A 16124-nucleotide genomic window follows, 5' to 3' on the forward strand; every position below is an offset into this window, starting at 1 on the left:
TCGTCCATAGAAGGTCCTTTCTATCTAGAGACGGGTCAAGAACTTCAGCAGCTTGGAAGTCACCACTGGAGCTAATTGATGATCAAGCCTCAATGTACTAGCAGACCTAGGGTATACCCTGGGAAAGAGGAAAAAGTAGAGTGAATGGAAATGAGAAGGGGAAATAGAAGGGAAGAGAGGGAAAAGAAAAGAAAGAAATACGAATGATAGGAATGAATAGAGGAAAAAGCCACTGCTGCCAGTCAGCCCCCTGATGTTATAAGTGATCTCTTTGTGGGAGCTGGGAGGAGAGAGATGTCTCTAAAGAATTAGTACCCCTTGGATCAGATTGCTTCCAGGACCTGTGATTTCCCTTTTTCTTAACAAACTTTGAAAAACTGCACATACATTTATATATGCAAAACAGTATTGCTATAATCACTAGCCACAGAAAATGTTAGCCCCTTAAGTAATTCCTCAGTAGATGGAATTACTTACTGAATTTCAAGGTTTAAAGATTCTCCCTAAGGGAATTTATATAATGGGATCCTGATGACTAAAAAAATGCTATTATAGTCTAGGGTCCTTGACTAAATTTATTGCCTTTCAAACATACACCCTCCATCTGAAGGATAAAGGCACGCATGACTCAGACATTAGTTTAATGACTTGAAAGACATATTTTCAAAGACGAAAGCTTCACTTCGTGTATAATAACATAAAAAGAGCTTGCTTCTCACTTACTCTGAGCAGGGTTATTAGGAAGCCATAAAGTTTAAAGTAGGGGGTTCTGAGAAAACATGTGGGCCCTCCCCTCATAGCCTCCATGGCAGCCTTGCCCATTAGAAAACCCCCTTTTAGTTGACAGATACTTACATAGGGAAAATGACTTGAAGCTTACAAGTGGATAGAATAGGAAAATGTCATTTGCATATGTGCAAACCCTGGTTTCCTCTAACAGAAAGGCCACCTCACTGTGGTCAGCTAATAACATCAACAGAGGAAAGTCTTCAAGAGATGGAGAAAAAGGAGTCACAAAAGCCTTCTAGGCAATCCTTTTGTTTAGGTACTTTGGACTTTTGTCAACTTCTCAAATCTGCCAAGCTGGTATGGCTGATGGGAGTGTGACCTGACAGTGACAATTCACCTTGTTCAGTTATGATACTGACCAAAGAACTGGAAATTGAGGGGATGCTGGTCAGTCGGGGAATGGACCAATGAGGCATGGCATAGGGTTGTGGTGTGCTAGGAAAAATGATGAGCACGTTATTTTTTTCAATATGAGAAGACCTACATGAAATCATGAAGCACAAAATGAGAAGAACCAAGAGTGACAGAAATATTGTTGGAAGAATGACTTCTGTATATCCACCGCCAGAGAAAGAATGATAATTAGAAACAAGCAAGACGTTTTATATATATATATATATATATATATATATATATATTTATAAAATGAAACTTTCTATAGTGTGGGGAAGGGGAAAGAGACAGATACCTGGGAATTTTAATGTAAAAACAGACAAATTTTAAAATGCCTAAAAAAAAATCAGGGAGGGATGACTTGGAAGAGAACCTGAGAAATATCTGGAAACGCCATTAAGGAAACAACAGCATGGTGCACCAGAAAGGATATTGAATTGGGAGACAGAGGATCGATTTTCTATCCCTGTGTGAGCTTAAATTATTAACTACTTGTATGAGCTTAAATAAGCCCCTTGAGCACTATGGACCTTAGTTTCCACATCTGTAAAATGAGGGAATTTAAGAGTTAGAAGGGAACCATCTGATCTGTACCCCAAAGCCTGACTACTCTACTCTGTCTCCTGGGTGTTTAATTGACCAAAGTGGTACAAAGAACACTTTAGAGGCAGACCTGGGATCAAATATGAAATAGGCTACTTACCATTTGTACATTGTTGGCCCAGTCATTTGGGGCAGTTAGGTGGTGCAATGGATAAAACATTAAGCCTGAAGACCTGAGTTCAAATCCAGCCTAAGATATGTATTAGTTGTATGACCCTGGGCAAGTCACTTTGCCTCAGTTTCCTCATCTGTAAAAGGAGCTGGAGAAGGAAATAGCAAATCACTCCAATCTCTTTGCCAAGAAAACTCCAAATGGGGTCCCAAAGAGTCAGATATGATTGAACAGCAACAAAGAAGTCATTTTAAACTTTTTGACCTCAATTTCTTCCTCTATAAAAGGAGAAGATTAGCTGGACTTCTTGAGCACTAAGTCTATGATCCTTTGTCTCCCTTTTGATCTCCCCTTAATGCCATTGCCTTCCCTCTTTTGATTATCTTTAACTTATCCTGTATGGCATCTTGTTTATCCCTTGCCATTTTACATGGTTTCTCTCCCATTGCATTGTGACCTCCTTGAGAGGATTCTTTTGCCTTTATTCATTTATTTGTTTGTTTATTTATCTATCTATTCATTCATTCATTCATTCATTCATTCATTCATTTATGTATTATCATGGGGGCTTGGCACAGTTCCTTGCACATCATTGGTGCTTTACAAATAATTATTGACATAACAACTAGACATTCCTGTTTGACTGCCAGTCGCTGTTTTACAGTCTAGCTTGACTGATTGTAACAAAATCTCGATCATAAGCCAAGGACATCTAATTAAACCTTTATTCAACAGACTTTTATTTAGTGTTCTCAGTGCATAAATCATTATACATAGGGTACAAATATGTATTTTTATAATACAAAGTTCTCACTCTCAAAAAATTTGCAATAAGTATTTATTTACCAGTTTGGGGAACCAAATAAGCATAAGCCCAACAAATGCCCCAATTGGGATGTCCAAAAACCTAGGGATGACAGTAGGTGGAGCCAAGGAAAAAGAGATTTGAGTTCCAACCAGCCTCAGATACCTACTAGCTGTGGTAAATCACTTAAGTTTGCCTCAATTTCCTTGTCTACAAAATGGGACTAATAACACCTCTGTTGTAAAGATAAAAATCAGATATTTGTTAAATGCTTTGCAAACCTTAAAGCAATGCATAAATGCTCAGTTATTATGGGGATAAATGAGAGATCTAGACCAAGCATGTTGGAAAAATTTGAGGAGAGATCAGAAAAGGCTTCATAAAGGAGGTGACACCTGAAATGAGCCTTTTAAGAAGAAAGGGATTAAAAAAATGAAGAAGAAGTTATATTCAAGGTATGAGGATCATGGAGGTCTATAAGTCTATGTGAATGCTAGCGGGTAAAAGATGAAATATCAAATACAGGGCAGAATTAGGGGATTAGTTTGCTTGGGACATAGAGTATGTGAAGACAAATAATGTAAAAAGATTGGGAAAGTGTGACCCTGGGCAAGTCACTTAATAACCCCCCATTTCCTAGTCCTTACTATTCTTCTGCCTTGGAACCACTACACGGTATTGATTCCAAGATGGAAGGGGAGGGTTTGGGGGGTGGTGGTGGAAAGATTGAGAAGGCAGGTTGGCGCCTTAACTTCAAATTATGGTTGAGTTTGAAACATCTTGAAACAAAATAATGGCCAATAAAAATTTCCAAATGGGCCTAGTTTTCTGTAATGTTTAATAGATTTCTTTGAAGTATGACCATGTGGATTTACAAGGAAGTTATGATGGTGTGTAGCAAGCAAGACAGAGGTCACAGAACATAAAACTTTTTGTCTGGCTGACCCACACAAGTTGAAAAGTAATTTTTTAAAACTTTCAGAAAATCCAAACAATCACCTTCCCTTCCCTTCCTGTTCATTCTCATTTTTTCTTGTTACCTTCAAAGCTACCAATTTTTAGTGTAAGCAATGTCTTGTTTCCCAAAATGATGAATAGGAAAACAAGCATAATATAATAATAGGTGTACAATCTATATCATATTTCCTGTCTTCTTGGGGAGGAGGAGGTTTAGGAGGGAGGGAAAGAAACACGAATTACAAGATGTCAGAGAAGGAATATTAAAAATTACTAATGGAATCATGGAATCTGGAAAAAATGTAAAAAAAAAGGTGGGGAAAGATTTAGAGAGGATGAGGCAGCTACATGTTTTGGCAGTGATGTAATTTATGGCCATATTTCACTTTTTCTAGTTATTGCACTTGCACATTCCATGGAAACAAGAATGTAATATTTCTAGGTAGTATCTTTTTTTTTCATCCTTTTCTTCTGCCTTAGAATCTTCTGCCCTAGAATCAACACTAAGTATTGAAGAGTCATAATGTGGCTAACTAACTGTGGTTCAGGGTAACTTGTCCAGGTCACAGCAGACATGTCTGAGGCCACATTTGAACCCAGAACCTCCTGTCTCCAAGCCTGGCTCTCTATCCACAGAGCCATCTAGCTGCCCTGCCCCTTCTAAGTAGAATCAATAGCAAAAGTAATAATTATAGTTGATGCAGCAGTTGAAGTCTGCAAAGCACCTTAGAACATTAGCTATTAATCCTCTCAACAACCTTCAAAATAGATCTCTCTCAACACCTCTCAAATAGATCTCTCTCTCTCTCTCTCTCTCTCTCTCTCTCTCTCTCTCTCTCTCTCTCTCTCTCTCTCCCCTCCTCTCTCTCTCTGTTTGTCCTTCCTCCCTCTCCCTCCCTCCCTCTCTTCTTTCTTTCTTTCTTTCTTTCTTTCTTTCTTTCTTTCTTTCTTTCTTTCTTTCTTTCTTTCTTTCTTTCTTTCTTTCTTTCTTTCTTTCTTTCTTTCTTTCTTTCTTTCTTCTTTCTTTCTTTCTTTCTTTCTTTCTTTCTTTCTTTCTTTCTTTCTTTCTTTCTTTCTTTCTTTCTTTCTTTCTTTCTTTCTTTCTTTCTTTCTTTCTCTCTCTTTCTCTCTTTCTTTTCTCTCTTTCTCTCTTTCTTTCTCTCTTTCTCTCTTTCTCCCTTACTTTCTTTCTCCCTTACTCTCTTTCTTTCCTTCTTTCATTTCTCCCTTACTTTCCTTCTTTCATTTCTCCCTTACCTTCTGTCTTAGTAACTCTAAAATAGAAGGGCAAGGACCAGGAAAACAGGGTTAAGCAACTTACTCAGATAACCCAATCAGGATGTGTCTGAACCAAACTTGAACCCAGGTCCTCAAGACTCCAGACCTGGTATTTCTATCTTCCTCTCACCTAGCTGTCCCTGGGATAGGTTTCTTAACCCTATTTTAGAAAATCTAGGTTGTGCATCTTGGCTCAGTTATTTCCCACCTGTGTGGCCTTAGGGGAGTTGCTTAACTTTCCTGGACCTTGGTTTTCTAGTTTGTCAAATGAGAAGAGATCTTTCATGTCTCTTCTTGGTCTAATTTCTATGATCCTATATCATCTTAAATTTATTTTCTGCTTTAGATCAGTCATGGATTCACATCACTTATATGGATAATTGACTGATATAATCAGAGTCAAGGAGATGCTGGGAAAGATTATATCTGGTCATGCCAATTTCTTCTTGTCATGTCAAATATTTTTGGGAAAACATTAGTGCTCTGAATTCAGTCAACATTTATTAAGTATCTACTCTGTGCAGACTACTGTGGGAGGCATGGGAAAAGATGTGAAATTCAGATAAGGAATATTCTGTGCCATCATGGAGTTTTACCATCTACAACTAAAATAATGGCAATAGCTAAGATTGTTTAGTTGATTGATTAAGGCTATTTAGGGATAGTCCTACCCCCCTGGATTTCCCAGAAGAGCCATAGTTGTGAATAGCTCTTGGTTACCACCACCATGCCTCTTCCATGGCATCCTGGCAGATGATGACAGGTAGGATGGACAAGAAACAGTAGCAATATAGCTCTAACATGTTGTTATCACCATACAAACCAGTGGTAAGGACCCCTCCAATACCTTTAAGCTACTTCTGATTTCTTTAGCTTTGCTGAGATCAAAGAGGTTTATAGGCAATAAGCTTGAGCAGAATTATGTGAACTAATGATTTCTTGTCTTCGATATCCAGGGATTTTCCTCCATGCTTCCCTTGTGTATGAATTTGTGTATTTCCCTTGGGATCCACCCATTCCAAATGGATCCAGGGAACATGTATCATATCTCTGTGTTTCAAGGAGATTGGAGGAGGGGTATTGGGAAAGGGAGCTCCAAAAGTCTGTGTTAATTTGTGAGTTAAGAGAAGGAACTTCACTTTGTAGATAGGAACTGTCCTGGACTTATCAAATTGCTAATAGTGATAGTCCCTGAAGAGAACCAATTCCAGATGGTGTGAACTTGGCTTTTGTTTCAGACTGTGGCTTTGTTTCTCTGCTTCAGGAGCAATACGTGGGGAAGAGGAAAGCAACTGCAGTCATGAAATATACAGTGTTCTTTTCAGCAATGGTCATTGATCTTCTTTAATCATACACCCCAATGAGTGAAAATGTTTTGGATGCACAATTCATATATATAATTTGTTTATTTATTTAGAAATTGTTAGCATGTCCACTGGGTAAGCTTCCTGCGGTGAAATTTTATTTTGAAATTTTTATTTAATGAATTAATTTAGAATATTTTTCCATGGTTACAAGATTCTTGTTCTTTCCCTCCTCTTCCTCCAACCCCCTCCCATAGCTTATGCATAATTCCTCTGGGTTTTACATGTGTCATTGATCAAGACCTATTTCCATTTTATTGATATTTGCGCTAGGGTGATCATTTAGAGCCTACATCCCCAATCATATCCCCATCGACCTATGTGATCAAGCAGTTGTTTTTCTTCTGTGTTTCTACTCCCACAGTTCTTTCTCTGGATGTGGATAGCATCTTTCTCATGAGTCCCTCTGAATTGTCCTGGATCATTGCATTGCTGCTAGTAGAGAAGTCCATTACATTCGATTGTACCACAGTGTACCAGTCTCCATGTACAATGTTCTCCTGGTCCTGCTCCTTTCACTTTGCATCACTTCCTGGAGCTCATTCCAGTTCCCATGGAATTCCTCCACTTTATTATTCCTTTGAGCACAATAGTATTCCATCACCAACAGATACCACAATTTGTTCAGTCATTCCCCAATTGAAGGGCAGCCCCTCATTTTCCAATTTTTTGCCAACACAAAGAGCTGCAGTGAAATTTTAAAAGAACATGAACAAGGGTCTCAGACAATGGGCAGGCATGGATGAATTGCGTTCTGCATTGTTAGTAGGAACATACAAATTTATAAGATCACAGATCCATTTGCATATATTATTGAAGCACATATGTACTAAAGTATTCATCATTATGTATATTATTAAAGATATACAAATATAGACTTTTTCATTTAAAAATTTTTTTCCTTTGGTTCCATGATTCATGTTGTCTCCTTCCCCTCTTCCTTCCCCCCTTCCAGAATTGACGAGCCATTTCACTGGGTTATACATATATTATCACTCAAATCTTATTTCCATATTATTCATTTTTATAAGAGAGTAATCAAAAATAGACATTTTAAAAGGATGACAAAAATAAATGATATTTAATTGTAAAGTCAGAAGGGAGCTACTGGAGTTTATTGAGAAGGAAGGGGTAACATGTCATATATGTATTTCTTGAAAGTCATTAAAAAAGATATTTTATTTTTGCAATTACATGCAGTAACAATTTTCAGCACACATTTTACAAAATTACAAGACCCAAATTGTCTCTCTCCCTCCCTTCCCTTCTCCCTCTCAAAGAAGATAAGCAATTTCATTTGGGTTAATATGTATTATCATGCAAAATCACTGTTGTAAAAGAATACTCATATAAAACCAGAATCCCAAAATAAAACATAAATAAACAAATGTGAAAAATAGTATGCTTTGATCTACAGTATGTTTGATCTCTCTATATCAGTCAATTATCCAAAGATCCTTCTTTCTGCATCTGACTCCCATCCTTTTTTTGTAGCCTCGGTGAAAACAGAAAACAGTTTCTCACAATCACCCTTCATATTCTTGAAGTCCTTTAGAATTGCCCTAAATCATTGTATTGTTGAAGATAGCTAAGTCTTTCAAGTTGGTTATTGCACTATATTGCTGTTGCTTTGTAAATGCTTTCCTGGTTCTGCTTATTTCACTCTGCATCAGTTCATGTAGGTCCTTTCAGCTTTTCCTGAAATCATCCCGCTGATTATTTATTATAACATAATAGTATTCAATCACCATCATATACCACAACTTGTTCAGCCATTCCTCAATTGATAGACATCTCCTCAATTTCCAATTCTTTGCCACCACATAAAAAGCTGCTGTAAATATCTTTGCAGAAGAGGGTCCTAGGAAAATCATTTTGGCAAGGGTGTGGAGGATGGATTTGGGAGGGACAAGACTTGAGGCAGAGAAACCATTTAGGGGGGAATTGCAATAGTTCCATGGAGAGCCCAAAGGGGGCTGAATTACTGGGTAGCATCCTGAGTGGAGAGAAACTGATAGAGAAGTCAGAGACATCATGGAGGTAAAAATAACTAGATTTGGCAACTGGTTGCATATGAGGAATGGGTTAGGGAGAATATAGGGTTAGAGAGAATATAGAGAATATAGGAAAGGTCTGAAAGAGACTGGGTTTGGGGGAAGGTGGTGAAGATAAAGTAATAAGATCAGGGATATGGGTGATAATGCATCTATGCCAGGTCATCCCTGAGACTCATTCTGTCCCTTCCAAAATGAAAGGGAAGGGCACTCTTACTCACTGGTCACTGACCCCCTCTGAGGAGTGCCTGCCATTGCCCCAGAAGTGTTGGAAATGAGGCAGGGAGTAGGTGTGCTGGATCACGGTGTGTCCATTTTCCCATTGAGAAGGTGCGGCTATGAGTAGCGGTTAGATGATAACTGTTCAGCCCAGCCCCAAAAAGGGAAGGTTAGGAGCTTACACAATTGAGATGGGGGCAGAATAGGGGAACAGCAGGAAGCTGAGATAGAAACAAGCCCCATGCTTGGCTTTTGCAGGGAAGATAGCATGCAAAACATCTTCCCATCCTCTGATTGACTGACCACACAACCCTTGAGGTCAGGCCACTTTTAGTCACTATTCTAGATCATTAAGATTTCCCCCTTCTTCTCAAAGAAGATGGATTAAAAGACCCTAAATTATCAATGATTATCTTTTCTCTTCTTGGAGATCTCTGGTTTGGAGTCAATTCTGTCTTGGTCCATTTTTACCCCTTTGGAAATCTGCCTTACCATCTAAATATAGCATAATGGAAATAACTCTGAATCTGAGGTAGGTTGACCTGGGTTGTAGCTCAGCCCTGCCACTCTTTCTAGTTAAATGAGTTGAAGCAAATCACTTAGTTCTTCAAATCAGTTTCCTAATCATCAAAGTGTGGGAGTTGGACTAGCTGATCTTTAAGGCCTTTTTCATCTCAAAATCCTATGATCCTATCAGATTTTACAGGAGGAGAGATTCTCTTTTGTGATTCCTTAGATCCTTCTTTCTGTAACTGATTCCCATTCTCTTTTTCTAGCCTCAGTGAAAACAGAAAACAGCTGGTCACCAGCCTCCTCACAATCACCCTTCATATCCTTGAAGACCGTTATTAAGTCACCCTCAGCTTTTCCTTCTCTAGACTAAATAATTAGTTACTCTTCTCTGCTTCCCTGCACTGATTCACTGGCTGGAGAGGACTTGGTGAAGCATAGCTCCAGCTTTAGTTAAGGGCGATCTCCCCAAGAAATTCTTAAACCCAGAAGGACCAGAAGGGAGACACAGTGGGCTAAGGGAGGTTGAGCAAGTTTCACAGATTGGACTAAGAGATTCCCCCATCTCTCTTCAAGGTACAACAGATCTGCCATCACTCAGATATGCAAGGTGGAGAGATCCCTGGGACTCAAGGACCTGCACAAGTCAATACTCCAGGGGTGAGTCAAGCTTGTTATTAAGATTTACATCTTTTGATTTCCAGGGACCTCTAGAGGTCATATAATCTATCTTCTTGCCTCCAGGAGACTTTTAACTGCTTCCTTCTTCCCATCCTTCTAGTCAAAGGAATATTATGTATTAAAGATCTCTGGGACAAGAAATTCCATAATCTAATCTAGGGCAATCTTTGCTGTTGATACTCAATTCTTCTAGTTTAGCAGAGTGGTATAAACACTTAGGGGATGGAGCCTGGATCCATAAAAATCTCTCAGTATAGCACCCTAACCTAATACCACATGAAATTAGGTACTTAATATTATTAAGTTATTTTGCCAATGATGACAATATCCTTGTGTCCAATCTCAATCCCCCTGGAACTTGCTCAGTATTTTTAGTTTGGGCTAGAAGGCAAAAGGAAGGTATACATTCAGTCACCATCTTATGGAGAGAGGGGAAATGGAGGTAGAAATCAACTCCAACTCAATAAACTTTCATTAGGTTCTTACATATGCCAGGCAGTGGACTAGGTAGGCTCTGGAGATAGAAAGACAAAGTGAAAAATAGTGCCTGCCCTCAAGAAGCTTACATTCTATCGGGTAAAGGATATGATATATAAACAGATAAGTGCAAACATAATTTTTTGATAAAGGAGAGGCCATTAACTCTAAGAGAATCAAGAATGGCTTCCTGTAGGAGGCTGTACACAAGCTAAGTGTGGGAGGAAGCCAGAGATTCCGAGAGTATACTGTAGAGAGAGACTATGCAAAGGGAGATGAAACTCTGATTTTGGGAAATCGCAAGTTGGCCAAACTGTTGGAAAAATAACCAGCCATTGTGAAGTTAAGAGGGAATGGAATACATTGTTCGATATTACTACCTATTAGTACTTAAAAAATAGTATTCTTTTTTAAAAACCTTTACCTTCTTAGAATTGATAGATAAGTACAGATTCCAAGACAGAAGAATGGTAAGAGCTAGGCAACTAGAGTTAAGTGCTTACCCAGAGTCATAGAGCTAGGACATGTCTGAGGCTAGATTTGAACCCAGGAACTCCCATCTCCAGGTCTGGTTCTTTATTCACTGAGCTACCTAGCTGCCCTTCCCAATACTGTTCTTAATAAGGAATGGCCTTTACAATTTTCAAAAACTTTATTCAACCAGCTTCTAGTCATTATCTGCCTATGTGTTCTATGATGCTGCCTAGAGGGAAAGGGTCATCTATAAGTGGATCTGCATGGCATGCTGGGGAAGTGGTATAATTACAGTGACTTAGTAGACAAGTGTTGTCAGACTGTTTAGTGCTGAAATAGACACACACCCGGCAAGGAGCCGGACTCACCATATGGATGTCAGAAACTGCATTTGATGTTCAAATTCTTGTTAATTAAAATCAATAATTTAAGGACTGCGGTTTGCATGACCACTTCTAACTAATGTACTTGAAGAGAAAACCACTAATAAGTCTGTCTGGGGTCCTTTATTGGACTTTAGGTCTAAGATTGCAGGTTGGTCATGTTTGAAGAATATTCTGTGGTCGATTTGCAGGGGATGGGCTAAAGCATCTTTACTTGGTACTTTGGGAGGGGAATGAATCAAGATAATCATTAGTGGCTTTAGAAACTTCTCACTTTGATAGAGCTGATTTGTAGAGGTCAGAAGCCATCTACATCATCTCATCTGGTATGACTCTTCTCCATGTCCTCTCACAGATCCTCCATAAGAGGATTCTCCCAGTGTGTTGGGGGCTTTCTTCCAATTCTTTTTACATGGCATATATACCAATGGAACACATGGATTGTTTCTCAGTTATTCCTCATTCTTCCTATAGTACCATTTCACCTCCATTTCTACATGTACATTTTTCTGCTAATGCCTCTGATGCATGTTCCCCTTGCCATTCTTCCTTTGTAATATGCAGTAAGCTACTCATTCCTACCATATATCTCTCAGTCTCTCTCTCTTGCTTTTTGGGTGAACTGCAACTTACATGATCCTATGGATCAAGGACAGTAACACAAAGAGGGCTAGAATTGGAATTCAGAAGATTTAGGTTCCAATCTTGTTTTTAAGACTTAATAGTCATGTGACTGTAGGCAAGTCGTTTAATGTCTTTGCTCCCCAGTATATATTATCTCTAAAATAGGGATAAGAATAATTGTACTACTCATCTCACAGGGTTGTTGCAAGGCTCAAATGAGAAAATTTATATAAAGTGTTTTGTGAAAAACAGAAAAGCTATACAAGTTGACATTGCTTTGTGGATCTGCACCCACTCAAAACTGTAACTTATGACCTCCCACCAATGTGTTTACTTTTAGTAGGCAGTGAGAGGATCCAACTAGTCCAAAGCAAAGGAATTTAATGAACTAGCATAGTAAGAAAAAAAAGTGATGGAAAAGCACCTCATAAATCTGGGTCATATTCTCTCACAAATACACATACCATCAATAGAAAGGATAGACAGATATAGAAATAAAGCATGAAACCGTAAGTGTAGGGGACACATGTGACCAGGAGAGACATATGGAGAGACAAATATGGAGTGAATGCATGTGATTGATTCATATGGGTGGATGTTTTTGATGATACATGGTCATTAATATCTTCTGGCATTCTCATTATCCTGCTCTTTCTTGTCCTGTTCCCTCCTCAGTGATGCTCCCTTTGGGGATAGTAATTGGTTGTTATAGAATGCCTTTGTTGCTCCATTCTGGGTGTCCCATCTCCCTTATCTTTCTTAATCTGGATTTCTTAGTTCTTTACTAGGTTTGTTACTTTGCTAGAACATGTGATTTCTGCTGGACATCATTGTTTCTAGGCTTCATCTTTCTTTTCAGGGGTATCTGATAACCCCTTTAGCTACAGGCTTCAGAAGAATGTAGTGACTAGAAAGCCTCTCCCTGATAAGGGCAAAATGAAAGCTCTTTAGTCTTATTCAGAGGCTTTGAACCACCATAACTCTGAATAAAAGACAGGTCAATTACTCTATTAATCTATTACCAGGCCAAGATGAAGTATTTTCTTATAATGCTGATTTTTGGAAATGAGCCCATTGTTCTTTGTCCTAGACAAAGACCAGGAAAAAAACCTGGAAAAAAAAAACACAATCATCTGACTTAGAGTTTAAAATTCCCAAGATTTCTCTGCCTTGGTGTGTAAATTAATTTGATCAAAACAGAAAGTAAAGGAAGGAGATGAGGTCATTTTTATTGAAAACCATGACCATACACCTAACCTTAATAATGTGTATCTGTCAGCAGCAAACGTGATATAGTTTGAACAGTGAAAAACTTTCTTGCCTCCCTATAGAAAGTTCTCTATATATCAATTGTCATTATTTTTGTTGTTATCTAATTCTTTTTAGATTCGTGTTTCATGGAACTTGGATAAAAATAGTCCTGGATCAAGTTGCTATCTTTTATGTTTAGTGTTATATAAATTATTGCCTCAGTAGACAAAAGATTGGGTTTTAGAATTGATTTAAAATATTGGAATATAGGCTTATCTTCTGTACACTTGCTGAAAGCATCCTCAGAACTACCCTTTCTTTGTATTATCAGCATTCAGCATAGAACCTGACACATAGTAAATGATAAATACTTACTGACTAACTTGGAACACTGACTAGGATGACATAAAGTTCTTCCTATTGCTCTGTGGTTTTAATTTCTTCTCTTAGGCATTGATAGGTTGAGAGTGTTTGATTCTGTATAGTCTGAAAGTTATGAATGTTTGGTATGAAAACCTCTATTAAAATATTCTTTAATTTTTGTGGCTCAGTGCTTGTCTGGGAGAATATTGGTGATGATTTTATATATGACAATACTCTTGTTCCAGCAGTTTATTTGTTAATAATCATAATAGCTTATATTTATGTAATACTTTCAAGCCTGCAAAGTGCTTTACATAGGCTATCTCATTTGATCGTCACAGCAACCCTGTAAAGTGGGTGTTATTATTATCCCCATTTTACATGTGAGAAAACTGAGTCTAAAAGAAGTTAAAAGGACTTGTTTAATCTCACACAGCTAATAAATATCTAAGATGGGATTTGGATTTAGGTATTCATGACTCCAACTCCTACACTGTGGGTCACTTGGTTGAATTCTGAATCCCTTAAGATATTTGTGTTTTTAGAATGATTACTTGCCATCTGTTAGTTTATAAAGAATTAGTAATTTATCTTTTGTGCAATTCTGACCATTTGATCATTTTTCTAGGGGCTTAGTAAATGCAAAAGCTTACAAATTACAGTGACATATTGTACAATTTCATTCATTTTCTTGCAAAATCTTTATCAGTCATCAAATCTTAATTCCTTAAGAATGAGTTTTCTTTGTTTTTTGGTAACAGTGACTCATGTGGCAAACATGAACCCCTCTGTTTCTGTAAACAAATTGATTCAAATCAGCCATTTGTTAGATTCTTCTTTGTCAACATATTGTTAGATGAATTTCTGTGGATATCACCCAAGGTGGGCCTTTGGGTTCCATTCCTGTTTCTTAGCTACTTCATAGGCTCCCTCTGGTGGTTAACCAATATGAATTATAATTAATTAATTTCAGTGGTAAATATAATATTTCTAAAGCATTCACTGTGTGCTAAGCACTATACAATTATTACTTCATTCAATCCCTAACATCTATCCCTATAAGATAAGTGTTATTATTATCCTAATTTTACAGATGAAGAAACTGAGGCAAACAGAAGTTAAGTGACTTATTCAAGCTTATATAGCTAGGCAGTGAATGGGGCTCAATTAAAACACAGATCTTCCTGACTCTAGATCCAGTATTCATCTATTATACCATCTAGATGCTTAAATATCTATTATTTGTCTTTACTAATTTTTTGCAACCTTCTTGACTAATTCAGCATTAACAGTAGTCTTTCTTCCAGATTGCTTTTTCTTTGAAAGTCTCTCTGGCTTGGAACCAAGGCCAGAGTCCTCTTGTGGTCACTGGTAAGAGCACTGAGCTAATTGTACTCTTAGGTTTCAAGTTTTAACTTCCCATAGGAGTAGTTGGCCCTTGGGCATAAAAGTAACACTGATGCTTTTCCAGGGATTCAGAGGGAACCGAACTTCTAGATTCTTTTTCTAGAGACCTGGCATTATGGCAATGTAGCTGACATACTTTAGGGATATGTATCTACGTCTCCTTCTCCCTTAATTATGTGGCAAGGTTAAGCAGGACTTGACATTATAGACTTCTGGAGGACAGGGAGATTAGTTTCTCTTAGAAACACAAACTAGTCCTGTTTCTAGTCACAAACTTGCATGGTGGATGGGAAAATAAAGAGCCTTGGCTGAATGGGGTTAGAACATTCCAGTTCAAGATGGACTTGCTTCAAAGTACCCAAGTTAGGAAGAGAGATTCAATTAGTCCTGCTTGGCCGAGGAGAGTAAAGCTAGGAGAGATGGTAGAAATTGTAAACTGCCAGATTTAGACTTGATATCAGGGGGGGAAACTTCCTAAAAATTAGATTTTTCCCAAGATAGAATAGGCTGCCTTAGGAAATCGTAGATTCCTTCTTGCTTGAATTATTTGAAGAAAAGTTGGATAACCATTTGTTGGGAATGTTTCAGAGCATGTTTTGTTTAGTTTGGAAAAGATGGGCATAGACAAATAGATGGAGAGATAGATAGGTAGATGAATGGATGTTAGAAAAATGGATAGATAGATGAATAGACAGTTGGATGGAAGAGAGAAATCAGTGGATAGAAAGAGTTAGATGATAGAGAGTTGGATGGATGGGTAGACAGATTGACAGATAATTGGATAGAGACAGAAATAGAGCTTGATAGAGCTAGATTGCTAGATAGATGGACAGATGGATGGATAAATAAAGAGATTAATGAATAGAGATCTGGATAGAGGGATAGAGAAACAGGAGATGGATAAATGTGATGGATAGATGGCTAGATATAGCAAATCTTAAATGTTTACTATGGGCCAGGCTGGGGATACCTACTGTGCCAAGAGCCAAGGATATGAAAACAAGATGGTCCCTACTTTTAAGGATCCTACATTCTAATGGGAGAAGACAAAACAAAAAGGAGAGCTGAAAAGGGAGGAGGGATAGAGAAGAGGCAGGCAGGCAGCCAGTTTGGAGGTGAAGTAATATAGAGAACTAACTGAAATGAAAAATGGGTACCACAGCTGGGCCTTCTAATGATCTATTAGGTTCAGGCAGGGACCTAGCAATCATTGAGTTGACCTGAGAATTGCATCATTCCAAGGGGACAGACCACCACTGTGTAGGTAGAGCAGGCTAGAGTGGAGAAAGGTCTCTTTTTATCTCCTAGAGTCTGTGATTCCAGAATACTGGGCCTAGAGGAATGCTCTCATGAAAGATCAAAAGGGAACAGTACTGCATA

This window comes from Monodelphis domestica, chromosome 7, assembly GCF_027887165.1.
Source record: "Monodelphis domestica isolate mMonDom1 chromosome 7, mMonDom1.pri, whole genome shotgun sequence".
In the NCBI taxonomy this organism is placed as follows: domain Eukaryota; kingdom Metazoa; phylum Chordata; class Mammalia; order Didelphimorphia; family Didelphidae; genus Monodelphis; species Monodelphis domestica.